The 27,929-nt window shown below is 43.3% G+C and overlaps 1 protein-coding gene across 1 annotated transcript in view; it reads left to right on the top strand.

The window, feature by feature from the left end:
* SLC25A48 (solute carrier family 25 member 48) overlaps positions 1–27,929 on the top strand; it is a 148,131-nt gene that overhangs the window by 78,049 nt on the left and 42,153 nt on the right. The gene's annotated exons all lie outside the window — the stretch shown is intronic.

Genomic DNA, 27,929 nt, shown 5'->3' with positions numbered 1-27,929 from the left:
TCAATGTTTCAGTCACAACATTGGTAGAAATGGCTGGAGAATAGACTTCTCTCTACAGCTACAAGCCTTTCTCGTACAAGCCGCCTCTGTTATGCTTTGTTCTCTTTTGCCAAAGCCAAGTGTCAAAAGCAAGCTCTTGACAGGCTAATCTTTATGAATGAATATTTCAGAGCCCATTTTAGTCCATTCCTGTATCTGTGTTCACTTGTTTAGTCTATGACTGAATTGCTCCCAATTACCTTAAATGTATACAAACACAGACATCTCTAAGACATCCATGAATCCGGAAGAGATGGAAATGGTTCAGGTGAAGATGACAGAGGCTGAGGGCAACTGGATCTCCTTTGATTTAGACTGGCTGAGAATCTGGCCTGGTGAAACATTTCGCCATTTGCTTTGCAGTTGTGGAGTGTTGCAACGCAGTCCTCCCTGCAAAGCAAATGGAGAAATGTTTCACCAGGCCAGATTCTCAGCCAGTCTAAATCAAAGGAGATCCAGTTGCCCTCAGCCTCTTTCATCTTCACCTGAACCATTTCTAGCTCTTCCAGATTCATGGATGTCTTAGAGATATCTGTGTTTATACCTTTGAGATGCCACCCACAGCTGATGAACCATATCCTTTCCCCATTGCTGCTATGCCAGGGACAGCTCCCTTTTTTTTTTTTTTTTTTTTTTTTTTTAGAATAGCACTACGCTTGTTTTGCCAATTTAAGCGTCTTTTCAGCTTTTACTCCTTTCATGATCGTGCATTAGTCTTGATAGCCTCACATGACACTCAAGGTCTGGAGTTAAATTAAGCAAATCAACTTATTTCTCTCTAGTGATCAAGGGGGAAAAAATCTTCCCTTCTATGATTTACTTGGAGCTATTGGGGTCTTTCCTACAGTCCTGGGGAGCATGAAGGGAGTGTCGAATCTCCTATGTTACCTGATGATTTGTTAAGACCATCCTGCCTTCAATAGAGCCATGGGTTTTTTAGTTAGAAATAAGTGGCTGAGGTTGAGCTTTGGTATTGTCCCTTCTCGTTACTAGGAGAATTTGAGTGCATGAAGGTTAAATTACAGGTCTATGCTAGACACACAGTCATGTGTGGATCTTTGGCCCCTGATGTAGATGATTTGAGTTGCTCAGACAGGCAGCAAACAGCTGCCTTTAAATGAGAAGCTGAGGATTTAGCACAGAAAAAGTGAATTCAGTCCTCAGGGGTGTAGGGTGTAGCCGTGTTGGTCTAAGGACATGGGCAGACAAGGTGCTTTGGGTAAATCTGATCTCTTTTATTAGACCCACTCCAATAGCTGGAAAAATTCTTCTTAGCAAGCTTTTGGGCACAAACACCCTTTGTCAGGCTGAGGAAGCATGTTTGCACTCGCAAGCTTGCTAAGAATTTCTCCAACTACTTGAGTTGGTCTAATGAAAGACCTTCAGTCCTCCATGGATTCAGTACTGCTGTATGAGGAATACCTGTAGCACATGTTACCATCTCTTCACTAGAATTGCTCACTGAGTTGCCGTATAGGTTGTTGAGTTATACTTTCATTATTTCTGTTTTGGTTGTGTAAAGTATTTGTCTAGCAATTGGTATTTGCTCATCTATCCGCACTTGCACCGTTCAGCTAGCTTCTCTGATTTTTGATTACTTTTGTGCATGCTAATAAACCAGGAGAATGATGTACTTTTGCTTGATAGTTCAACAGAGTGAGGCCCCAGCCCCTATTTCTTTCATAAATGAGGTGGATGTGCTGGGTACTGGGAGAGAGTTCTGTGGAAAATCCCATGCAATTGCCTAATACCAGTGAAATGAGCCTAGCATGGACAGAGCTCTGGCTCACAAATCAGGCATAACACTTCAGATTTGTTCTAAAAATATTAAGGTTAATTTTTGCACTTCAATAAATTCAGCAGATTAAATGAAGCTAAGTTATGTAATATCAGCTCAACAAGTCTCTCCCATTCTACTAGATAGGTCCAAAATTAGCTACTCCACATTGGCTGCTCTGCATGATTTATGGGAACAATGTACAGCAGTAATCAAGGATTTGGAAGATTAGTATATTACAGGCTTTTCCTTTCCGGATCAGAAAAATCTAATTTTAAGCAAAAAACCACAAAATAGTGTATCACATCTTGCCATATGGACACTGGAGCCTAACTAAACCCGTGACTTTAATACATTTTCCATACATCTTTGCTCAGAGGTAATAAGGAGAGGATGGATGGAGGATGGATGGAGGAGTTAGAAGTTTTTATGTTATACTCTCTGAGGCATATATTACTATATTACTTTTCCACATAGTTAACATCCTGTAGCAAGAAAGCAAATGCCTTTTTTCAGACTGCTCCACGAATCAGATTGCTACATTAGAGAGGACATCATGGAGCTACTTATCCAAGGAAAAGTCTTATTCAGCTGGGAATGATAAACATTTCATTTCAGCCTAGTGCAGTGATAGTGTATTTTCTTTTATCTTTCTACTTGAAAAAATCCATAATTATTGCTCTAAGCCCTCAGTATTTCGATATTCTGGTCCTTTAGAGTTTGCAAAACAATCTGCAATTACTTTGATGCACACCATGTAGTTTTCATTGATCTTATTTAAGCCTTTAATCTCAGGAATCCACAGAGTTAATTCGTAAAACAAGGCAAACAAGCCTCAACAAAATGTGCCTTTTTCATAACAAAACCGATGATGAACATAGCTGTGTCTGTGGGGATTTACTGTAGTGCAGCTTCCTTTTTCTCAAAAGCTGGGTATTAGGCTTCATTTGGATGGGAAAAAATAAAAGGGCATTGTCACAGTTTTTGCTAATGCTATCCCTGCAGGAAAGGTAACTACTGATTCAATGCACATTGAAATCAGTGCAAAGGTTGCTATTGACTTCACTGCACATTGAATTGGTCCCCTAATGAGCATTGTTTATGAATGGGATTGGAAAAGATTTTCTTGAGAACAGTTTTCAGGCCTTATGAGACTGACTGTAGTCAACAGACTGGTTCCCAGTGACTTGAGTGAACTTGGACCCTGAAGGTGAAGATGATCATGTTGAAAAGTACATTTTATATTAAACAGAAGACCACTGAACTCGTTCTATGAGAGAAAGTAGATTAGCTACCTAAATAGATCCATTTAACTGCAATGGTGATGCACACTATCCAAGGACCGCGATTAGCTGAGCTCACTCTCCTCCCTGAAATCCTGATTCCGTCTACGTATGTGACTTAATAACTTTACTTTGAACTCTGTTAGAAACTAAGCTTTTGGCAAATAGCACTTATCAAACAGGAACAGAACTCAGCATTAAACAAAGAGGCTTAAACAGGTTTCTTCTCAAAAGAGTAAGAGGGAGAAATGGAAACGATTCATTAATATGAAATGCCTTGGCTTTCATTCAAAACTGTACTTATAGTGAATGTTAAAATGTAACTTAAAGTGGTAGAGTAAGTGGTCAGATTGAAGCACTAGCATCAAGTCCATTCCAATGGTTTGTTTGGTTTAAAGGGGATTAGGTCATTTGAATATGCTGTCCATATTTATGCATGCTGGCATGTACACATGGTCTGAACAAACCTACAGGTACAAGGAATTTAAAAAAAACAGTCTTACTTGATATTTCTGTTCTTCATCTTGCCCACCCCTCTTTTCTGCTACATGTCAGTTTTACTGGGGGAGTAGGGGAGGGGGAGATGCAGGGGTTGTTTTTAATTTTGTTTTTAAACCTTTGTCAGAGGCACTGGGGGTTGGCTGCAGCCAAGGCTGGAGATTTTGACTGGCATGCAAATGTCCATGCTGGGACCAAAGCTGGAGGTTCTGGGCTACAAAGTCTTGCCCTTCCATTCAGTGTCACACCAATGCCATATTGGGGTCAGGACGGGATTTTACCCCATGATCAGATTGGTATGGGCTGTGGGAGTTTTTGCTTTCCTTTATAGCTGAGGGACTGGACTTCTACCTGGGATCCCTTAAGTGTATATTAACAACTTGTACAGAAGCAGGATGTTGGCTGCCGCGGCTTTACCTGTGGAAGGTTTGGGTGTTATATCCTATGTTGTGTCAAGATTGATGGTAATTTTACTAAGAGGTTAAATTATGGATTTGTATAGGATGGTTTGGATAGGGATGATCCTGCTTCAGGCAGGGGGTTGGACTCGATGACCTCTGGAGGGCCCTTCCAGCCCTACTTCTCTATGGTGTTTATAATTTTTCCTATCCTTGCCAATTCTAGGCCTCAATTCTGTATGTGTTTACAGAACAAGATTGAAGGTAATCTTCAAAAAATGCACTGATGCCTATCTTGCTGGGATCATTTGATCCTAGCAGTCTTCCTGCCCCCGTGCAGGACCCGAGGGAGGTTGGACCCGATGATCTGTAAGGTCTCTTCCAGTCCCTAATGATTATGAAACTATGAAATCATGGAGTACTGTATTGAACCCAGGCCTCAGGAAGAATCAGAAGGAAAAGATCATTAAAAGAGCAAGAGATTCAAGCTGTGGCCAGGCTAATGAAATCCCCTTCTCCAACATATTAAAGAAATGTCCAACTTGTACTCAATTCTGCTTTTAGTTACATTGGTGCAAATCTAGAATTTGGCTCCTTTTTAAAGTCAGTTGATTTATTCAAAAGATTTTTTTACTGGAAACAGTCCTGGAGGTTCAAAACACATGGAGTATCTCTAGTGCTGTCCCAGTTGCGGATGCATGGACCAATGGAGAAAAAAAGAAAATGGTAGCTGGGGCAGGGCACTCTTTGTTCCTACCACTTTAAGGGCCTGATGACAGCAGCTGGCAGGTGCCTGATTAGGGCAGCTGTTTTGGATCCAGGGCGCCCATATAAACAGGGCATTTTGCTGCTGGAAATCCAGGCAACAATATTGCCTGACTGCAGGGCTGTTGGTATCAATTGGAGGTAAGGGCAGGAGCTGTAGGAGATGGTCAGGAGGCTCCCGGTCTTGGGCATGACCTAAAACTGTACCCTGCTGGGAGTGGGTGGCTTGGTGGGGCTCTCAGTGGTGTGGGAGCCCCCAGGAAATGCTGGGCCAGTTACCATCCCGGTGAAAGGCGCCTTAAACTCAGCTCCCACCTTTGGGTGGGTTAGGACATTGGAGGTAGAGGGGGCGAGGCATGGCTACAGCCACTTGAGCCCACGCAAGGAGGATCTCAGAGTAGCACCATGACTCGCTTCTCCGGGGGGGGGGGAGGGGAGGGGAGGAAGTGAGAGTCCCCTGTGAGACCCTGGAGCACCAGTCGTGTTGTGAGTCACCCCATCTCCCCACATCCAGGAAGGGGGACCAAGAGAGAGAGAGTGGGGGGCCAGTGAGGCTGGGGATAGAGTGCTCCCTCAACTGGTTCATGCTAGGGCCAGGACCAATAAGGTCAAAAGGGCCAGGTGCCCACCACGAGGGGCTCCCAGAGTTGTGGGCTTGGAACCCGCCTGGCTTTGGAGGCGAGGCCAGGGCCTGTGTATGGCCAAAGGTCCTGAGTGGGGAAACTCCCAAGAGAGGAGCCAGCTACAAGTAGCTCGACAGCCCAAATGAAGGTGGCGTAAGCCGCCTGAGTGGAGGGGTCAAAGGAGGGTCCTGCCAGGAGGGTTCTGAAGCCTAGTGGTGGGGGCTGGTGTGACTGATAACATCTGGATGCCATCTGCGAGGCTTGGGCTGTGGTGTAGGGGAGGAATGGAGCCACAGATAGCAACCCTTGGCATTGGGGCAAGGAAATGGGCAGCCTCCCGCCTTATTTAACAACTCATTAATTCTCCAACAAGGCGTGGCAGATGAGACAGGCGGGCAGCATGCCCAGAGGCAGGTGGGAGGCAGTGACACCTAGCCTGAATGAAACCCACTTAGCCACAGTAGCTCAATGACCTAATGAAGCCAGAACTAACACTTTTACTCTCTCCAAATTCCCATGTCACTATTGAGCCTTTTATCTTTCTATTCCCTTGTCACTGTTGAGTCCTTTATCTTTCTCTAGAAACACACATTGATGAGAACTGCAGTCATAGGGATGGCATAAAAAATGACGTCTTCTTATGAAATACCCCAGACATTGCCTTGGCTTCTACAACAAACCTATGAAATTTAAAGCTTACGTAAGGGAGAAAGATTGAGCCTTTGATATTATTCAACAGTGTTGTTACTGTTGGTGCACTCCACTTAGATCCTACTACTAGCATATTTTAAAGGAAATATGATTTTAGGAAGACACGCTCATAAACAAGGTGTCTGCCCTTTATAGGAATGTTGTAGTTTAATATTTGAAATGCATGCATCCTGGATAGGGTCAGAGGACAAATAGGTTAATATATATATATTTGTCCATATGCAATTCTGGGCTCCCATGTTCTTCTTACTCTTGGAGATGAGCAGCAGCACTGGTATAGCAACCCACGTGCAAGTTGGGGTGAGGAGCTCAGGAAAGAGACTGGAGGAAAAACAAGTCAGTCTGCTGGCCCACAGCTTGAACACTAGCTGCAGCTGCAGCATTTTTACAAATACTGGATTCATGAGCTCTTGCTGCCACAGCAAGATGTGGAATCATTGGATGGTATGCACAGGGCAATAGGATCAGGCAGGAAACTAGCAGAGAGGGGGAAAAAGGAAAAACTTTTGGCAGAAGGCTTTGAAAAGAGACACTAATGGGGCTGAGAGCTTAGCTGTGAAGTGGAGACCACTGTGGGCTCTCTTTCCCACTCAAAAGCTCTGAAATGGCTGATGCCTCAGAACAATATGCTATCAACCCTGGAAAAATAGAGGCTTGACAGCTGCAGATTATGTAACAGAATTTCCAACTGGGAAGTGCTGTAAAATGTCCTGTTTCCCACTGGAACACGAATCTTTCAGCTTCCTTCATTTTCATAATTTCTCTACATTTTCTAGCTAATAGAATAATAATTTGACTCAATTAGTGTTGGTGGTTGAGCTCTACTCTAGGAAATCCAGAGTCATTGCAGCTAAGGGAATTGCACCAGTAAAAATGAATACAGAATGTGAGCTAGTACATGTAAGCCAGGGAGTCTGCCCCTCATCCTGTTATTTTCTACCACGTAATCATGAGGATCTTGTATATCTTCATAGCTATGACTGCAAGGATTATGGGGGTGGAAATTCTCCATGGAAGGGGTTTGCAGCTTCATAAAGCAACTGTGATCCCTCTCCATGGCGTGTCCACAGCTGATGACAAAAGGGGCAACCCTGCTAATGGAGTGAGCACACCCTGCGTACGCAGAGTACCGATTCTGTATGAGCCAAGGTAGTTTCCACCAGCTCTCCTAGCTACAAGTCCCATCCTCAACCTGTTAGTCTCTAACGTTGGCACCCTACCCTATTTCTGCCTGACTTCAGACTAATCACTTCTCAACCCCTTCCCCTGATGGAAGTTTTAGAAAGATCTTCTCTCCCATGTCCCAGCAGAGTGAGTCTCCAGCCTCTGCTAAGGCAACTACTTGCACCATCAGGGATGAAGCTCAGGTTCCTGGACTAGAAAGCAATTCATCAGCAACACCCTGAAGCCATAAAAACAGGACCCTGCCTAGGTGGCAGGATCAAGCAGAAGGGGAGAAAGGAAGCGCCGTTGTGTGGGAGAGCATCCTTTCTAAATAGTCAGAGCTTTGTTAGTGGCACAGAAAGATTGGCTGTAACCCTGGCCCAAATTCATTGCCTTCAACTTCAGTGGCCTTTTGATCAGCGCCCATTATGCATGAACGTGCTTATGCCTTCCTTTGAAGACCTCATTTTCTTGCCACAGCCTCATTTAATTGTTACAGGTCAAGGTGACAGTGTCTCATTCCAAACAGCTGCCCAGCCTAGCACCTGATGTTGTATAATAATAATGATTAATGAATCTTAATCTTTCTTTCACAATTCCCTTTCATTAATATTTATATCTGGCAGATGTACCCCCACGGGACGGTTTGAATCGCTAAGTATTAGTATGCTATGTACAGCTGGTATATTATGCAGCAGTGTTGAGGACATTCTTCTAAACAGCCAGCATATTATGTGCAATTTTATTTTCAAGTCATTGTTAATGTTGCCATGTGTCTTGTTAGAGAAGAATGTTTATTTAATACCGAATCATCTGGCAGGATTGAAAAGAAACTCAGAAAAGTATATTTTTAGGAACAAGGACTCTGATGGCGATGAAAGATTAAATGCTTAAACAACTGGCAACTCTGACAGATTATGGGCAGCTACGGATACATCTCTGGGCCCGGTTATTACAACAGGGTCTAATTTAAGGGATTTTTTGAAGCCACAGATTTCAAACATGCACCATTTTCCAGTTAGATGCATAGTTTCAACTTGTTGAAAAAACATCTTCCTTTGTGCCTTTAGGCGAATAAACATTCATTTCAAAGATCTCGTTGAGCTCTTGCACTTGGATGGAGGCCTGTTTATAACTAATTTATAATATGGCGTCTTTGGATAAATGATTAATTGGTAATTACACACCAAAAATAAATTAATCGCTATGCTTTGAAAGCCAGGATCCACTCTATACACAGCGTAGTGAACCACTTGGCTTTGGTCTGTTATTATCTTAATTTATTTCTATTTATACATGAGTCGCATTTGCTGAAGTTTGGGGATCTGATGTGAGAGCCCCGCTCTTTTAATGAGCGCAGTAAGAAAACTGAAGGGCCTGTACTCCACAATTAACCATAAGCTTAACTGTATTTTGCTTCTTTGGCTACGCTGCTATTTCACACTGTGCTTGCAAAGCTATTTGAGGGAATGTGAACATTGCCACATTCTCCACCGTGACTCCTGGCCGGTGACTGTAATGAGGTCAGAAGGTGATTAAATAATTTGAAGTTAGCTGGTTACCCATAGAGCATGCATAGGACTAATCTGTAAAGACTCATATTATGTGGCCAAATGTTCAAAAATAGGTTAAGAGGTGCTGCAGTAATGGTGGAGGGGGATTTGCACATGTGGCGGTGTGGGGTTAGTGAGGAGAAATAGGGGCGGTGGCTGGGTTAGAAAGCATTGGCCTTCCACAGAGCGAGTGGTGTTGTCTTGGCCTACTGCCTTGAAAGGTTGTCACCCTCTGGGTTATAGATCTGGCTCTGAGATGCTTCCCACCAAAGATGGCAAAAACCACACCCTAGCAGTTAGTTCCTTTAGAAGCACTGTTAAAACAAATAGGGCCATAGCGTACCTATAATTTGCATTAGGAAACCAAGGGCTTTCATCCAGAAAAAAATCCATTTCTGTAAATCGGGAGCTGTGACACTGCTTTAACTCAGATTTTTCAGCCCCATCATCATTCACTGGGGACCCACAGTGCTTTGCATGAAACAGAACAAGATCGTTGAACATCCTGCTTGCCTGAGTGGATCATGAAGACATGTAATGGCATGCCAAAGGCACTGGTAAACCAACCTACAGCTGATGAGTCTCCACGTTCTTCTCACCATTGCCAGTATCCATTTCTGGACTTCTTTCTTGATACATTGCATTGTGTTATGGTGCAAATAAAAAGCCAGGCAATGGTACAAAGTTGTGTCTCCATTGTGTTCTCCTCTGGAGAATTTAGGTTTGCCTTATGCGTTGTGATTTTTCTGCTTGTATCTCAGGCATGTTTCCAGGATATTTGGTTGATCTCAGAAACGGACAATACAATCTTCCCTATTCACCAACCTCTGTTTAGTATGCCTTCAAGATCATAAAAAAAGCATGTTCCCAGTCAGTTCTAAGATACAAAGAGCCACTTTCATACATGGGTCACTGGTGAGCAGTCACATATGGTATAGTTAACTATTCGGTCCTTTATCAGCCTCTCGAGTCTCGGGAGAAAAGGATGCAAAGTTACATGTTTAAAATATGACTCTAACCCGCAAAACTGTAGTGACAACACGGAGCACAGGTAATAAGGAAGGCTTTGCAATACCATCTTATTCCATTAGTTCCTTTTATCTCCCCCACTGGTTTTAGGCATATCCTTATCATATGCCAATTGTCTATGATGCCTTCCATATGTGTGGCTTCAGTCATGTTATTAATTAGCAGGCAACATCTACTGTCATTTAGTAAGGAGACCGGTTTAGCCTCGTCTCTTCTGAGTTAGAGGTTTGAGCAGAGCACTCTTTCTTGTCAAGGAATACGCTGGTCATTCAGGCATGAAAACAGCAGCTGTTTTATGAGGTACAGACAGTCCTAGGTAGGAAAAACACTCATTAATCCAGGCAAACAAATTAATCTTCCACCATTGCTTCTGCCCATGACTTATCTGAACTCTTCCTTTTTTTTTTTTTTTTTTTTTACCTTTAGTTTACAACAGGAGAAAATAGAAGAAGCAATATCTTATGCTTAACATATTCATCCATCTCAAGACACTTTGGTGAAAGTCTCTAGGGAGACCAGCCTCCCTTTTGTACAGAGAGTTATTCCCTCAAATTTTTGCACTTTTCCTCCCTCACGCCTCAAATTTCAGGCATGCATTTGAGCACAGGTATCTCTAAACCTGGCTTTTAAAGGTGCTTGCACTACAAACTACACTTACAATTCATTTGGCAGGTGCAGGAAAGTGGGCTGTAATTCTACATACATCATTTCCAAATGGGAGTTTGTGAAATTTGGGAAAGTAGCCTTCTAGCATAGGAATAGCCTTCAAGTCTCACCGTTCTGGACTTGCCCAGATACTTTTGCATTGCCATTGTAAATGGATATTCCATCTTCAAGTAGTAGAAAGGGACATGCTCTTTTACAAATGGCAATACAAGGCATTTGCTCCCTTCTCCTGGTATCCTGAGGATTAACGAGTTCATCTTTATGAAAAAATAATTGGCTTGATGTGCTATTATTTTTAACTCTACCTGTGGTCACCAATTCAAAGAGGCTCCATATGAACAGTGACTGGTACTTCCTGATAAATCACCTTATGTTAGATGAGCCTATCATTACCTTAGGATCCCATGCAGCAGTCTTAATAATTCAGCAGAGTTACCCGTGATCTGCACTGGTGTAAAAGAGATCAAAACCAGGTGTGCAGTATACAGAGTCTCTTTGCCCTGGGTCAGGTTTCCAGTGTCCTCCATCGTAGTTCAGTTTCTGGGAAAACGATATATTAAGGGAAACATCTCAGTTGCCAAACCATGGGTAATAGCTTGGCAGCCTCAAATCTGTGACAACTGTCTGTGGCCTGCTGCAATAAACCCTGCTCTAGATGGGTGGTAACACAGTGATATAACAGCATCTGATGGGTTTTGTTACAAAGAAAAGCTACTAGATTAGGTGACAGAGAGATGTTGGCTCCTTTCATATTCTAGCAATGATTCATAGCAGCTTTTGTTTTTTAAGCAGGAAAAGCAGCTTCATCCATGTGAAATGAAGGTTCAGGTCTGTTTTTAAACTCTGAAACTCCAGAGGTCCTGCAGGGGTTGCCTGATCACTTCCAGGATGAGAGCATGACTCTGCCATCAAACGCTTTTTCTCTCCTTTGTATTCACAGGGGGTTTTTTTGTACCCAACAATAATTCTAATGGGGTACAGATGTTTTTCAAGCTCAGTTATCAGGTGAAACAGACAGGAGGGGAAATTCTCTTAACCAAAGGAGGTTAAGGAAAACCTCAAATGTGCTTGAGTTGAAAGGAACAACATTGGGAAGAAAATGGCAAAGTCCATCTGAAGAGCCTTTCTTGCACCATCCACTGCTGAATTGGGGCTGGGAAAGAAGGGATAGACAACCTGGATCACACACCTTATGGAGATTCAGGAGTCAATAATGTCCTAGAAAACATTAATTAACTACCATAAAAGGGAATGGAGCCAGGGGAAAGACTGAATTGAAGGTTTAGATTCTGGCTGGAGGTAGTGGGTGCAATCTGGTTGTGGCTTTGGCTTGCTCGCTTTCTGCCAGCCCTGGCCTTCCTATAGATTACAGTAACCTAAGAGCTGCTGTAGAGTGGATCAACTGGTTAAGGTCCCAAGAAACTCTGGTGTCTCTAGCAAATAGCTCCAACAAATAGCATTATAGCTATTCAGCCTCTCCTGTTTCAATATATATGCCTTACTAAATAGGACCCCTCTTGAGGATAGGGCTCCCTCCCTTGGCTGGTGCAAAGTATTTGGACTGAAGTCTCCAAGATGTGTGGATTGACATCTCCGAGATGTATTTGGATTGAAGTATTCAAAATGTATTTTTAGTCGTCATCCATCTAGTTTTCTAGCAAACAGTGATATTTTGTCTAGTACCTGTCCTAAGCAGAGGAAGCACTGTCTGCTTAGGCAGCACAGTTGTCAACATCTACTGCGTAATCATAAAAACACAGGAAGCTGATGTTTCTGCTTGTTAGCTAGTGCAATTTAATGCCTCGATGTGAATTTCACAAGTTATGTCCAGCTTTTTCACTGACCTGGAAGCTGTCTTGAGCACTAAAGGAGGTGGATCAAAGGGGGCCTTAGGAGAATTTGGACACGGATTTTTTTTCCCCCCAACATACAAATGGCTTCTACTGAAATGGGACTTGAGAGATTCAATGGTTACACGAAGAGCAGAATTAATACATTCTGAAAATGGCATAAATGAAGAAGCATTATAGAAAAGTGGCTTAGAAAAAAAAAAGAGCATTTTTTTTTTTCCATTCACTTTTTTCTAGGATGACATTTCATAACTTGACTCCTTCTGGTAGGCGGCAAACATTTCTCTGCATCTTCGGAGAGTAATATCCAGTGTCATTCTGATAAAACACTGGTCTGACTTAAAAAGAGACAATGTCTTCATACAACTTAAACCACCTGAAAGCTCAAGGACAGCAGCATTTCTATGACCACTTGGGCATAAGCGTGGCGTGATCATCCAAAAAAGGATATTCCCAGACCTGGGGCTGAGATGAGGCAAAATGTGCCGCTGTTGCAGAACAGAGAGCGAATGAAACAGTAATTTTTCGTCTCGCCCCCTCTGAACATTGGATTAATTGCAACCTGGGTCCAAATCTCTCTGCCCTCGATTCTCCAAAAACCAAGAGCTAGCTGAAAAGTTATAAGAAAACCAAATAAGCTTTTCTCTAGTGAAATTCCTGAACCAGAACAATTCTCTTCCTTTTTCTCTGTCTCTTTCCATCCCAAATGTCCTTGGCTTTGAAAACAAGAATCTCAAGCATAGTTTTAGTAACTAGCTATTTTGTACCATGTCCAAATGCAAGTTTTGCACAGTGTTTAGATGTACTGAGGTTGGAAATGTTGAACTTGCCTTATTCTTATGCTCCCCACCACCCACACAGCTCAGCTACTTCCCTTGGGAAGCATCTCATTGTAAAATCTTTATATCAATCCAACTCTTTGTGCAGCAGCAGCGCTTGAAATTCAATCAGGTTCGGATTTACTCACCTGACATTATTTTTCTTGATGGACTTAGGCAAAAAGCCAGAGCAGTGATGAAGAAAATGTAACATGGGGTTTTTTTTATCTTGAAAAGATAATAGCTTTCCCTTGTATATAATATACAATGTCAAACATAGAAAAAGGGGTTTACAACCGCCATGGCCATTTAAAACCAGTCCATCAGTGGTGTCTGCTGGCTGACACCTGAATGCACAGATTGAACGTAAAATAACTGCACACGTATCAAGGCAGATGCTTAGAAACACAGACTCCCTGGTACTGAGGGGAAGCTCATGCCAGAGACACGCAGATGAGATATCTGGAACAGCATTCAGTATGACTGTAGGATTATAAGTAACCAGAAGCAAAATCATGGAGCGATTTAGAAAGCACGGAAACATGTTTTAAAATCATTGTATGGTTTATGAGGAGCAAGGGATGTGTGGTTAGTACTGAAATGAAATGCATAGGCCTTCTGGCCAATCGGCGGGCGGGTGGGAAGAAGTGCTCAGAGGCTCCGTGCGCGGCGGTGAGCGGGTGTGGGGGCTGCTCCATGCAGAGCCCTGGCAGGGCCGCGGGCTGGGACTCGACCCGGAGACCCATGCCCTTCCCTTGGGGCTGCTTTGGGGAATGTGGGGGCTGCTCTCCCCTGCCTGCGCGCTTGTCCATTGCTGGTGGAGGGCAGCGCTGGCGAGGACGGGCCCAGCTGCGAAGCGCTACGTTGCAGCACCACGCAGAGGGCCTCGTGGCTGAAGAGGGAGCTTATTTTGCTGACCACTGAGGCACCCTCAGGCATCATGTGTTGGCAGAACAAAAGCCAGGCAGATGATCTGCGCGCTCAAATTTTAGGTGGTGAAGGCACACCATATGAAAAGGGAATTTTCAACTGGAAATAACTGTCCCTGTAAGATACCCTTTGTAAGGCCTTCGACACTGTCTCTCACCCCGTTCTCATTAAGAAACTGGGGGACTGTGGTGTCGACACCCACACAGTCAGTTGGGTCACCAACTGGCGGGAGGGCCGCACCCAGAGAGTGGTGGTGGATGGGTCATTTTTGACCTGGAGGGACGTGGGCAGTGGGGTCCCGCAGGGCTCGGGCCTTGGGCCCGCACTGTTCAACATCTTCATCAGTGACTTGGACGAGGGGGTAAAAAGCACCCTGTTCACATTTGCTGATGACACTAAGATGTGGGGGGATGTGGGCACACTAGAAGGGAGGAATAGGCTGCAATCGGACCTAGACAGGTTACAGGGGTGGGCGAATGAGAATAGGATGGGATTCAACACTGACAAGTGCAAGGTGCTGCACCTGGGGAAGAACAACTGGCACCATACCTACAGGCTGAGGAACTCCCTTCTCGGCAGTGCAGAGGTGGAAAAGGATCTGGGGGTCATCATTGACTCCAAGATGAACATGGGCCAACAGCGTGGGGATGCAGTCAGGAAGGCCAACCGCACCTTGTCGTGCATCCACAGATGCATCTCGAGCAGGTCCAGGGAGGTGATACTCCCCCTCTATGTGGCACTGGTCAGGCCGCAGCTGGAGTACTGCGTCCAGTTCTGTGCGCCGCACTTCAGGAGGGATGTGGACAACATGGAGAGGGTCCAGAGGAGGCCACTCACATGATTGGGGGCAGCAGGACAGGCCCTACAAGGAGAGGCTACGGGACCTGAACCTGTTCAGCCTCCACAAGAGAAGGCTGAGGGGGGATCTTGTGGCCTGTTATAAACTAGTTCGAGGGGACCAGCAGGCACTGGGGGAGTCACTGTTCCCCTGAGCACTGCCAGGAGTGACTAGAAATAATGGTCACAAGCTGGCGGAGGGGAGATTTGGACTAGACAGCAGGAGGCGCTACTTCACGGTCAGGGCGGCTAGGGTCTGGAACCAACTTCCAAGAGAAGTGGTGCTGGCCCCTACCCTGGGGGTCTTTAAGACAAGGCTAGACAAACACCTTGCTGGGGTCATTTGACCCCAGTACTCTTTCCTGCCATGGCAGGGGGTCGGACTTGATGATCTGCTCAGGTCCCTTCCAGCCCTAACATCAACTATGAAACTATAAAAGCTACCAAAGAAACAATCTTAGCAGGTGAGTGCTGTAAAAGCTACTGTCAGCACAGGAATTCAGAGCAGAGACCAGAGAGGAGAACAGAGGAAAAAAAACTCTTGTTGCTCTCCTAAGATTGTGTTTGCATAAGGATCACACTCTTGGCTTCCTTCTCTTGAATATGGCAGAGAATGGCACTCTCAGTAATGTAATATTCTAAAATGGGTTATTTGCCTTAGCAGTGGGTCTATCGGTCCCAAATATCTTCAGCTGTGAGTACCAGATTAAAAGTAATCTTCAACAATAAGCAACAAGCGTGTTCTCTGTTTGACAATATTGTCTCCACCAAATAAGGAAAAATAGCATAAAAAGGAGAGCACGCAGCATTCCCCAGGAGGCCTGGCTTTGTTTTTCAATGGAATAAGAAAATGCCTTTGACAATGGAAAGCCAACTGAATAACAAAGGCAGGAATTGAATTAAAGGAGTGAAATGCCTCTTAACAGCTCATAAAACATTAAGTCACAGGCAGAGTGTGGTGCTCAGCTCAAAGACCGCAACTGCAACATCAGTACATCACGCCTGATTTTTTGGCTCAGTACTTGGATCCAAATAATCACAACACATCTGTGAAGGTAAGGTGGGTGATAATGTTCATGTGGTTGCTCTATGTATTTCTTGGAGCAAAGATCTTTAGAGACCACCCCTGTCCCCCACACCAAATGAGTCTTAACTGGATATCTGGGAGGCTAGGATGACAGTAAGAAACTTCCAAAGTTTGATGCTTAGAGCATCCTCCTTCGAGATCTGGCTTCCAGTGTCCTCTCCTATAGATATTTTACTAATTACAAAATGAGATAGCTCCATGGGGAGGGCTTGGGAAAGCCACACTGCAGGTCTCCTCTCAGACTGGTGTTCAAAGCATTTTTCTGGGAGGTAAAAAGCTGGGTTCAAATCAGGTTGAAGCAGAATCTGAACCTGGGCTACCCACATCCCAGGCTGGTGTATTAACCACTGGTTTATAAGGGGAAGAGGGTAGGAAACTACAAAAGAGGAAAAAAAGAAGAAAGCAACTTCTTTAATGTAATGTGGGAAAGAGTCAAGTGCCTGTGTCAGGCTTGAGATACATTTCAGTTCTGGATCCCAGTAGAGCTAGAAACCTCTCTCCTGCCTTTCAGGTGTCAGTGGGGGACCCAGCCCTCCAACACTTCTTCCTAGCTGGGGGAGGCTGCCACCGCCTTGGTATACTGGCATTTGCAGCTCTTTTCCAGGTGCTCAACTCCTCCCATCATTGTATAGGGAGCCTAGTGCTCAACTTAAAGCTGAGGATCCTATGCTGTGGGAAGGCACTTAAAAAAAAAAAAAGAGGTATTTCAGAGCCGAGCTAAGCCTGCATCTCAAGTTGCCCTGCATTGCCCAAGAAGGGCCTGTGTAAATATGGAGCAGATCACACAGGAGCCTACTCACAAAGGCCTGAGCAAGACCATACCACAGGCTCTTCTAACAGGAGAGGTGCCAGGTCTGCCACACAGCTTTGAATTGCTCAGCATCACCCCTCTCACATCCCAGACTGCTCAGGTCAGCCCAAGTAAAGGCAGAATACTCAACCGCTACAGTGTTTTATAAAGCAGCTGCAGGTGTGCAGTTTAACAGGGTGTTAATTAATTGGCTACATGTGAGTGTAAATAGGACTTACGGACAGGCCTGGGCTATATTTCTTGGCTGCAGAGGGGGGCTTAGAGCTGGCTGGGGTGTGTTGAGTGCTGAGATAAAGGAGATGGGTTAGCTTAGCGGATCTTATGCTACAAAGAGAAAGATGGAGATGATCTGTTTTTAGGTGCTCCTAGGTGTTGAGAAGCCTGATGTGCTGGGGGTGGGAGGTAGAAACAGATACAGGGCAGGATTTCCTCATGAAAGCTGGAGATGGACTGTCAAAAGATCTTGGCTCTAACTTAAGCATCAGGAAGAACAAGAAGAGTGGATCTTTGCAAGGGTGAGCTCTTTAGAAACTCCGGTTCCTCCTTTTAGGTAAGGAAATAAAAGGCTTGAGAGAGAGGGCTAGAGAGGCTCACGAAGGGTCCAGAGCAGTGGAGCACTCCTTTTTGTACCCAGCAATAGGGAAAACAAATGAGTCTTATATTTAGCATAACCCATTCAACACACTTCCATGAGTGCAAAGAAGGTGGCTTATCTCTTCTGCACTGGTAGGTAGTCTGTACCCTCCATAAACTTTTCCCTTTCCAAACATGTCCACTTTCTCGCCCCACACCTTACTCCCTACTTGGGGGCTAAAAATAGGTATGTGTGCAATAAGCATCCAGAGCATGATCCTGTCTACTTGCACTATCCATTAGACCTGAATGACTGCTGGTATGTTCTGGTAGGGCAGATCCTGGCGGTGAAATGAGTGGCTTTTTTTGTTTGTTTTGTTTTGGGGGGGGGGGGGTTGTGTATGTGTGGGTTTGTGTGTGTGTTTTTTAAAAAGTCTGCAACTTTTCCCCAGGGTCCAAACACCTCCAAACCTTTTGAAGACTTTCCAAGGCAAGATTATGAACCCGTAGCCTGCACTCTGATTGCTGAGCTAGTATAAACCCAACAGCATCCTTACTTCCTTATACTTTATTTATCCACTTATTTTTTTGCAGAGGCTGAAACTTGAAACTGTTCTGGGAAATGGGAGACTGAAGGGGATAGGATTCACTCTTCTGGTGTTTCTAGCTGAAAATGAAAAGCAGTCTGGTCTGTTTTCTCTGGTGTTTCAGGCCTTCCACCCTTGCCTTTTCTTTCATTCCCTGCTACCCTCCTCACTTAAACTGGCTGATCTCTTCCAGTGAGATTAGTCCACAGTGCTCCCTGCAGGACCAGGGAGCAAAGACTGCTTCAGTATATATTGGAAAGAAAATTCAAGTTTTACCACTGCATCTCCAAACAAATCCTTCCCCTCTGTGTATTTCCAACCAGAGCAGCGATCGGATTTAACGCTATTTGGAGAAAAGTGGGGGAATTTGTTACCCCTAATCATGAAGACTCCTGTTGTCGGTGGACTCCACATATCTCCCATTACCAGCTTTACTGTTGTAGATTAGGTCCAAGGGTGAGCTATTTAAAAAAACAAAGCATGCATCCAGGGCCTGATTCTGTATAGGGATGAGTCAATAGTTCTCAGGACCTTAAAAGATCATGCCTTAAACAGCATCCATGCACAGCAGTTCCTTTAAAAGCTAAGGGACAGAAATAGAGGTGGTTGAACATTTTTCCATGAAAAATATAAATTTTCACTGAAAGGCCAATGTGTCCAATGTCAAACTTGGTCCTAAGAAAGGGTTGCTTTCAAGGCATCTCTACTTTGAAACCAGTTTTTGAAATGGGGGATAGGGAAAGGGTTGAAATTTTCAGTGTCCTCTTACAACACTTTGTGAACTGAAGAGTTTCCTTTTGTGGAGTTGGGAGCAAATTTTCAAATTTGAAATTTTAAAAATTTAAAAATTTTAAAAGGGCTGAGTGACACCACTGTTTGTACTTGGGAAGTGAAGGATTTGGCATTTCATTAACTGGTTGGCAGAATATCTCTGTGATTCTTGGAATCGGTCAGTACTTCCCTTTGTTCGCTGGGGAAAGCACGTAGCAATTCTGTTCGAGGGACTCTGGATACAACTCGTGCAAAAGGCGGGTGCGTCCAAAAAACCCAGATTCTTCTATACAATGCTGCGTGCAAGTAATTTCTAAACGCACAGTGGGTACCACATTTGCCTACATATCCCTTTACTTGTCAAGACCTCCAAAACCTGAAAAGTGCCAGAAATAATCCTTTAAATCATATTGGATATTAGGAAAAACTTTCTCACTAGGAGGGTGGTGAAGCATTGCAACAGGTTACCTAGAAAGGTGGTGGACTCTCCATCTTTGGAGACTTTTTAAGGTGCAGCTTGACAAAGCCTTGGCTGGGATGATGTAGTTGGGGCTGGTCCTGCTTTGAGTAGGGGGTTGGATTAGATGTGACCTCCTGAGGTCCCTTCAACCCTCATTTTCTGTGATTTGTATTTGACATGAACATTAGGAGCTTAATTCTGAATTTGTGCCGCATACAAGGAGGAATAATATCTATGGCTCCTGTATTAGTCTCCTAACAATGATATCCTTTCATATGCCCTGTTGGAGTTTACATGCCATCTGTGCAAACAAATCTCTGGCTGGTTACATTAGGTGAACTTCCATTTCTCTCAAACTAGTAGGTTCCCTGTTTAACAGCACCCTCTGCAGTCACTCAGGCAGCAGAAAATGCTGATAAATTGTCAGCGAATTGCTTTATTCTCCGTTCTTCTGTATAAACTACAATAATTGTTTTTATAGTACTCTCATACAATTTAAGGGTAATGTAAAATGTTGATGCCAGCTAGGTGTAAAGGAGCATGCATGAAAGCACTAATCTGTGTTTTCTGAGATACCAGATCTAATTCTAGTCTCATATACACCACTGTCACTTCATTGATTTTGGTCATATTCATATTGCTATCTACAGCAGTACAAGTGAGAGCAGAACTGGGGCAGAAGAACAAAAAAAAAAAATCACAGTGACAATAGCTATTTTATGGAACAGGGCAAAATACCATGTTTTTAACCTCTTGTTTGCCTTGAAAGAAAACGGGGAGAATATTACAGTGAATCAAAAAGGAATAAAGTGATATTTTTATACTCTTGGGGCTAAAGCACTACGTTAATAAAACATTCCTAAAGAAGAGGGGCCCCAGTGGCAGTTCTCAGCATGTTACAATTTATTATTCAGTAGGTTCATAAAATGATTGCTTTGTGTAGATGCAGATAAATGACGGTGCATTAAGATTAAGAATAAAACTTTCACTGTCTTGATTTGAAGGATTAAAAATGTGAATCCTCGGCTGCACTTTTTTCCTTCTGATTTTGTGTAGCTTTAATATTTCTGTATAGATGTATTCATAGTAATCTTGTTTTATGTATAATGGGAAAATGGCTTAATCCTTCTCATGTTGCTGATTTACAAGCAACAGCTTGGTGTTTTCTAATGAGTAATTTAGCACACTTCCCTTAGATGGCAGTGTCTGCCCAAACTTTATTAAATCACTTGAAGTATTATTTCCAATGAAGATTCTTCCATGGTTATTTAGCTGCTATTAACCACTACTGTGTACTGTCAATGTACATCCTCATGATAAATATGCTAGGTTGTAAAGGGTTATGGAGGCAAGAAGGAAGAAAACGCCTGTGATTTTTAAAGGTTATAAAAGGTTGTAGCCTCCAATGCTGTCCACCACTCCAATGGTATATAGCCACTGTCTCTATTTTTATATTTGTTTTGTTCCGTAAGTAGGAAGGATAGATTTTACTGACCAGTGAAACCTCTTAATTCTGTATGATCTAGTGCAGAGATGTCCAACTTCTGGGCAGCCAAATGCTTCATGCCATGGGGACCACCTGTTATGCACACTGCCCAGTACCATCCCCACTGTGTACACAGCATGGGCAGGCCAGCTCTTCCCTTCTCCTGGCCACATAGGCAATCACCCCTCCCGGGACAGGCAGCTCCTGCAACCCCTGTCCCAGCTACATGTACCGCCCGTCTGTAGTGCAGGCAGCCCACCTCCTTTTCTTGCCATGTGCACAGCTTGGGTACTTCAGCCTCCTCCCAGCCACTGGGGCAGGAGCAACCAGGGATGGAGTGGGAACCAGGTGGGAGCTCACAGGCCGCATGTAAAACTTGGGGCCACATGTGGCCCAGGGACCTGCTAGTTGGACAGCCCTGATCTACTGTTACTGTGCGTCATGTGTCCCACTATGGCTCCAGTCCACCAAAGATATATGAGTGAGTTAGAAGCCCCAATTCCTGAAGTTGACTCTTTTTAGTTCAAGCTGTACAGAATCAATGCTTTTCTTTCTGGAGGCTTCTGGTTCAAATTCCTAGTGTGTTGTCCAAGATAGCAACTTCCAAACGTCTAGCCTAAGAGCAAGAAAAGCCTTTGGTCATTAAAATATTCCTATTTCCACAAAATTTGGTGATCTGTTTGTATATCTCACAGCCTTCAATACAAGAGTCACTCCTGGGACGACCAAAAGGAAAGTAGAGGGGCAGTGTCATCACACTCAGTGTGCTTAAAGTGAGACCCAAGCACAAAAGCTATAAGCTTACCTCTTCTTTGATACTAATACCACATCTCTGCCACAAAACTTGCTATTGCTGTAATGCTAAGAGCTAGCAACATTAGTTAACTGATTATATGTATAATATGCATGGTTGCTATTAGATGCTTATGCTAAATGCTTATCAAAACATATTCTAGCAAATGTTAACAGCAAGAGCTGCATTTCTGAAAACCTTCTTTTTTCCAGCCAGAGCCACAAGTCTGATCAGATTTCTCCATTTTTTGCAGAACAATTCGACGGTCAGCTCAGACTTTCCATTATCTACTTGGAAGGGTCCTTCTGTGAGGTGGAGGAGTATAGAGGAGATGGTAATCAGAATGAGGTCACTGGAAAGAGAATCCTATAAAACTCTTTATTAGAACTGTGATACATCAGTACAATGTATATCTTGCATTTAATCTCATGGTACACACACACGCACATGCATACGCACAATAAAAGTATAGCTTACCCTGAGTAGGAGTTGCTTCAGTTATGGCATAAGAATAGGTGATACATAATTTATCCAGATAATGGGGAGTTTCTTTTAGTAAAGGGCTTGCATCATTTACTTTTTATCTTTCCATGTATATCCAGTATCTCTTTTAATCATTTTTTTCAGAAGTCACTCTTGCTCACCATGCTGGTCACAAGATATTCTATTTTTATGTCATCTGAAATAAGCCAGAGGTAAATAAAAGTGAAAATTTGCTTTCCTAAAAGCATGGAGACTTCTTAACATGGCCTGGATCTACTCTTGACCCATGCTTGATGATTCTGTCTACAGATCTCCTGCCTTGGGTAGCTCTCCCTCTCCATGCACAGAAAAGGGCTTGGCTACTTCAGGACATTGAAATCCTCATCTCTTCTCCAGAAGGCATGGAGGCCTCTCCATGTGCAAAGGATCTGTGCTGGAGAAGGAGTGGTAAATGGACAGCTTAAAGGAGAAGAGAGAAATACTGGGCACTCCTGAAGCATTAAAGATAGACCCTCGAGCGGAGCTACCTTTTCCTTAATTTCCATGGAAACATAAATGTTTCAACACTTGTTTTCATGTGGAGTTGGAATGAAAAAGCAAAATATTCATATGGAACTGCACATTCACATTTGGAATGACAAAACATGTTATTTCCCCAGTGCAACCTGGACTGATAGCTTAGGTATCTCATGGCCCCATTTTTCACTCGGGGCTGGAATTCCTGATTAGACTCTTTCATCAGGCAGCCTTGCAATGGGATTTCCTGTGCAACTCTAACATATGTATGCACTCTTGGTGGCTCCATTCTTGCCTCTCTAGGAGGTCTCGCTGCCAGCAGCCTCTCATGTGGGGTCCTACCAGGTTGTATTTTGTCTCCTCTTTATAGGAAGCCATGAAGGGAGATTGTGGGACAGTTGGGTGCCCAACTTAAGCGCACAGGAAACATCTAGTCTTGTTATCATCAAATGTAGGTAGCACTTCTTTTTGTGTTGTTACCTGGCAGAAACAGGAAGCTGGATCAGATCAGGCTGGCTAATAATCGCACTTTATGGTGGTGGTGCGTCTTGGGTGGAAACAAGTAAGTGATTCATAGCCCACTCGACCAGCCTTCCAAAACAAATATCTCACCAGTGATTTTGCTGCTAATCCTTACATGTACGTGCCGGGTTGCTCTGAAATTTGCTGTTAGAACTCCCCTTTATTAATGTTAGAGCCTTGCACGAGCCTTGCTGCTTCACCCCAAAGTTTTTTAATTGCACATTAGCATATTTGTTATATCTATGCCCTTTTCTGCTGTTATCTCAATATTCCCTTTTAGAAGCATGATCACAGGCATAATTGCAGCAAAGACGAGCATAAACTCTATATGCTCTAGAGTGAATTAATGGAGCTTAAACAGAACATTGTGAATAGAGAATCAATGAGACTGAACAAGAACAAAGGATGTTTCTCTATTAACAGAAATGGGAAACTGCCTCACTGTGCTAGTCTAGTCAAGTATTTTGCTCCTAAATAAATGGCTTTTGCTTCTCGCATATAAATTTCCCTGTAGTTTGTGGGCAACTCCTGTTGTTTGCCACTTAGAAAGCTTCAGTTGAAGTGTCTTATAATTTTTCTTTAGCTCTGCTTCTTGACATTATTGATTGCCAAGATGCCAATAGAAGCATTCACCTTTCAAATTAGACAGCTCCTCCTCCCTGAACCAGGCACTTGCACCACAATCCAGCTGGTCTTGACGATATAACAAAGTCCTATCTGTGCAAATAAATGATAGAACAAAACAGTCAGGAAAATGTTTGGAAGGGTAAGCACAGAAGAAACGGTATTTCATTCTCACAGTTTAATCACAAAAATCCTCTAAACATGCCTTTAAGGCATAACACGTTAGCAGTTCAGAATGACCGGGAGTTTCAACGTAACTTAAGAAAAGCAGACTGCAAATTTCCCTTGATTTTGCTCTTGACAGTTAGATATTGAATTCTCTTAGGTTCTTGTGAAAAATTCCAGCTCAAAAGGATTGCCTATAGTTTACTGCTATGAGCAAGTGTGCCTATGTCAGATGTTATATGTTAACTTGGTGCATCTTCCCCTTTTTGAAATGCCATAGACCTGAGAAACATTAAGGGCCTACCTAACTTCTGTAATTGGCACTGAAAAGCATCTCTTAGGGCCAGTCAAATTTCTATTGAAACTCTTTTTACAGACTCACCTACTATCCAGCAAAACATGTCAGCTTCTTGTTGGAAAATTGGGATTTTTCATCTAAAAATGAAAAACTTCTTTAAAATAAAACATTTTCATCAAAAATTGTCCTCATTTCCCAGCCAGCTTTGTGCCCTCAATATAGCCATTAGGCAAATAAGACAAGGACTGTGGTGGTCCTTAAAAAGCTTTCCAGGAAGTCTTAAATATTTACAGTGTCAGGATATCTTGAAGCTGCACACACTAAAGCAGCCTCCACTGGTTGATGCTAAGGAGACTCAGGCACCTCTCAAAGGCCACTACAGTATTTCTTCAGGGTTTGTTTTTTTGCTGCTTTGAAACAGGAGGACATCAGAGCACAGCAGATGTCCCAGTGTTGGTTGTTGCAATTCCTTTCTAAATTGCACTTGCCACATTCAAGAGAGGCTCCTTCAAGTACTAATAGCCCTTCGAAGCGCAGCTGCTGAAAACATACTTCAGGGGTGTTGGTTGTAGCCATGTTGGTCTAAAGATGTAGGCAGACAAGGTTTTTTGGGTAAACGTGATTTTTTTTTTTTTCTTTTTTCACCTGCATGTCTCATATTAGCTTCTATTCTACCTAGGAATGTGCACAAACACCAGTAGACTCTCTCTATGCCTGAAGAAGGGTGTTTGTGCCTGAAAGCTTGCAAAGAACAATTTCCCCATCTATTTTGCTGGTCTAATAAAAGATACAGCATCTACCCAAAGAAACTTGGCTGCTGATAACATGGCTTTATCCACCCATGCCATGTACCTGATATCACCCCCTCATAGACTCATTTGAAGAGATTTTACCTTTAAAAAATAATCTTTTTACAGATTTTTAAAATATTTCTGACTCTGAAATACCCCCATGCTAGTAACTTGTTACAGTTTTCTAGATTTAATGCCACAAAGAACTATTAAATGGTTTAGTCTGGTCTGCATAATACAGGTTGTGGACTGAATTTTTTTTTTTTTTTTTTTTTTTTACTTCTTGGTTGCTGTTGTACTACTGAGATGCAGGGACTATGAAACATCCTGCCATATTTGCGATGATTATGCAACTGGGATGAAGACATGCACAGTGACTCACCCAAAGGTTTTAGGGGCAGAGCCTGGATTAGAACGAAGGTGTTTCTTGCCTACCTGCTGTGTAGTAAACCACAAAGCCTCCCATTTAATGAACACAATGTTGCTTGGCCATCACAGAGGTGCACTGGAGCTCAGCAGGAGGCTTTAAATATTCCTGACATGCATGGTGGGGTATGAAATTCACCCCCTCCTGAAAGCCACCATAGTCCATCCTTATCTTTTCTGTTTTAAAATGTAGCTTCAGAATATTTTCCAAGGTGATTTTTTTTTTTTAACTTCAAACCATATTTTGCAAGAACCACTAGTACTGTTCTCTTAGTGAAAAATCACTTAATATAGTCTAAATGTTGGGGGTCTCTCTATCCTGTGTGAATCTGAGGTCAAGAGCTGTGCCAACAAAGGGTCCCTGCTTTGCTCTTGAATATTCTGCTGTGCAAATGGGATCCATCCATTTAAGCATGGGTTAAAATGAAATCCCGTAGGTCGGACACTAATGGAGGCTTAAAAGCAGACAGCAGTCTAGTCCTAGTGAGGCATGTGTGTCTGTTCAAGTGTTAAGAATGGAGGGATATGAGTGATGTTACATGATGTGGCTGATGGTTTTTGGAGCTCATGGATGGTAATGGTTTAAACATCTGCTATCATAGGCTGCAAACCTGCCCTTTTGACCCACAAAGTCAATCACAGCTCTGTTCTTCTTCTCCTCCACATGCCTGCAACTCCTGTTGGTGTCTGTGGGAGATCTGGACACATAGAGTGAGTTTAAAGGAGTCAAGATCTGCCATGCTGACATGGGAAAATAATTCTCTCAAAGCAGTAGTTTGCCATTGCATTAGGCTTTGCCTGGCTTGTTAAACTTCTGTCCCAGTTCTGTGAGTCCAGCATTATTTTCTTTCCATACTCTTTGAACCTGCTGGCAGTCTCCACCTCTAGCATGAAGAAGTGAACTTATACCCTGTGCCAGTGTTGTATTATAAAGTGTGGTAGTGACCGAGCCATGCACTGTGTTTTCCCTGCTGCAGAAATGGATCACCAGGCTTGCAGTGTTCTCCATTTAGACTCATTAGCAATATAGCCACATAATTCATCCCATGCTGGGGTAGCTGCCTCTGCCAGAGAAACTTCCTGCTCTTTTAGGATCTTTTAAATAGCTGTTATGTTTTAAAGGCAGCAAAGGGAGGGGAGATGAGGGCCTCAATAGCTGTTGGTGACTTCGTCTTCATAGTGCAGCATTTTGGAAAGATTTGTGTGTTGATCTTACCTGGTTGGTAAAGAAAAACTGTATTGCCCTTCATTCAGGTCTCTGAGCCATTTTGCCATGCTGAGAAATCTCGCACAGATGAGTTTATTTCAACTTTCAGGAGTTTGAGACTGCATCACTTTTCCTTGTTCACTAGAAATCATTGCTGCGGAAGCCCTGGGGGCTGAGAAATGCTTCAGATCTGGGAAAAGAGGAAAGCAGTTTTACAGTGTTTCAAGACATTTCCTACGCAGCACTTGGGACAAAGCAGCTCATGTTACTGATTCTGGATTATTGCCTATTGGATGGGAATTTCCTGTAAGACAGTTCATGCCGACACTTAGGTGCCTCTACCTTGATTTTATAGGATGCTATAATACTAATTCTACATTTATTTCAGCTCTTGAAACCCCATGGAATCTGTCTCATTAACTTGTATTTTGGCATCATGCATGGTTTTTTTTTTATATGGGGAGGGAGAGTTGCAAATGTTCTTGCTGTCTGCCGACATCCCTTATTTGGTTAATTGCCCCCTTTTGTTACAGTAGGCATATGACCTTTGATACCTTGAATTTGGGGGTCACGAGGATTCTTTGGGTCATCTGTTCTCTTTAGTTGGTTCTTAATAAAAATATTTTATTGGACAGGAAAGCATTTCCCCCTGCACTTGACCAAAAAAAAAAGTCTCTTTTGTGTATGTGGACAGAAAGCCAAATCTCTCCTGCTCCCAGTACATGAATATTGTGAAGCTAATGGATGTGCCCCGTTAGGTAGATGACTCGTGTAATAATAATAATAATGCAGGTGAAGGCAAATATCATAGATAGATGCATGATCCTGAACCCTTGGTGGCAACTGATTCAGGACCCAGGTGGTTTTCCCCTCACCCTTCATTGCAACCTAGGTATCCTGGCCCCAGCTGAAGGTCTTGCCATGCTGGTAGCAGGAGTATTGCTAGTGAAGATCCTACATTCAGGCTAATAATGTTGGAGAACACGATGAAACTATTCAGAGGATGTTTTGGGCTCCACAATTCAAAAAGGATGTGGAGAAGCTTGAGAGAGTCCAGAGGAGAGCCACGCGCATGATCAGAGGTCAGGAAAACAGATCTTACGACGACAGGCTGAAAGCCATGGGACTCTTTAGCCTGGAAAAGCGCAGGCTCAGGGGTGATCTGATGGCCACCTATAAGTTTCTCAGGGGTGACCACCAGGATCTGGGGGAACGTCTGTTCACCAGAGCGCCCCAAGGGATGACGAGGTCGAACGGTCACAAACTCCTGCAAGACCGTTTCAGGCTGGACATAAGGAAGAATTTCTTTATTGTCCGAGCCCCCAAGGTCTGGAACAGCCTGCCAGCGGAGGTGGTTCAAGCACCTACATTTAACACCTTCAAGAGTA

The sequence above is a fragment of the Crocodylus siamensis genome, chromosome 10 (genome assembly GCF_052110815.1).
Source record: "Crocodylus siamensis isolate JL-2025a chromosome 10, ASM5211081v1, whole genome shotgun sequence".
NCBI lineage: Eukaryota > Metazoa > Chordata > Crocodylia > Crocodylidae > Crocodylus > Crocodylus siamensis.
This window is presented reverse-complemented; position numbering and strand designations above follow the sequence as displayed.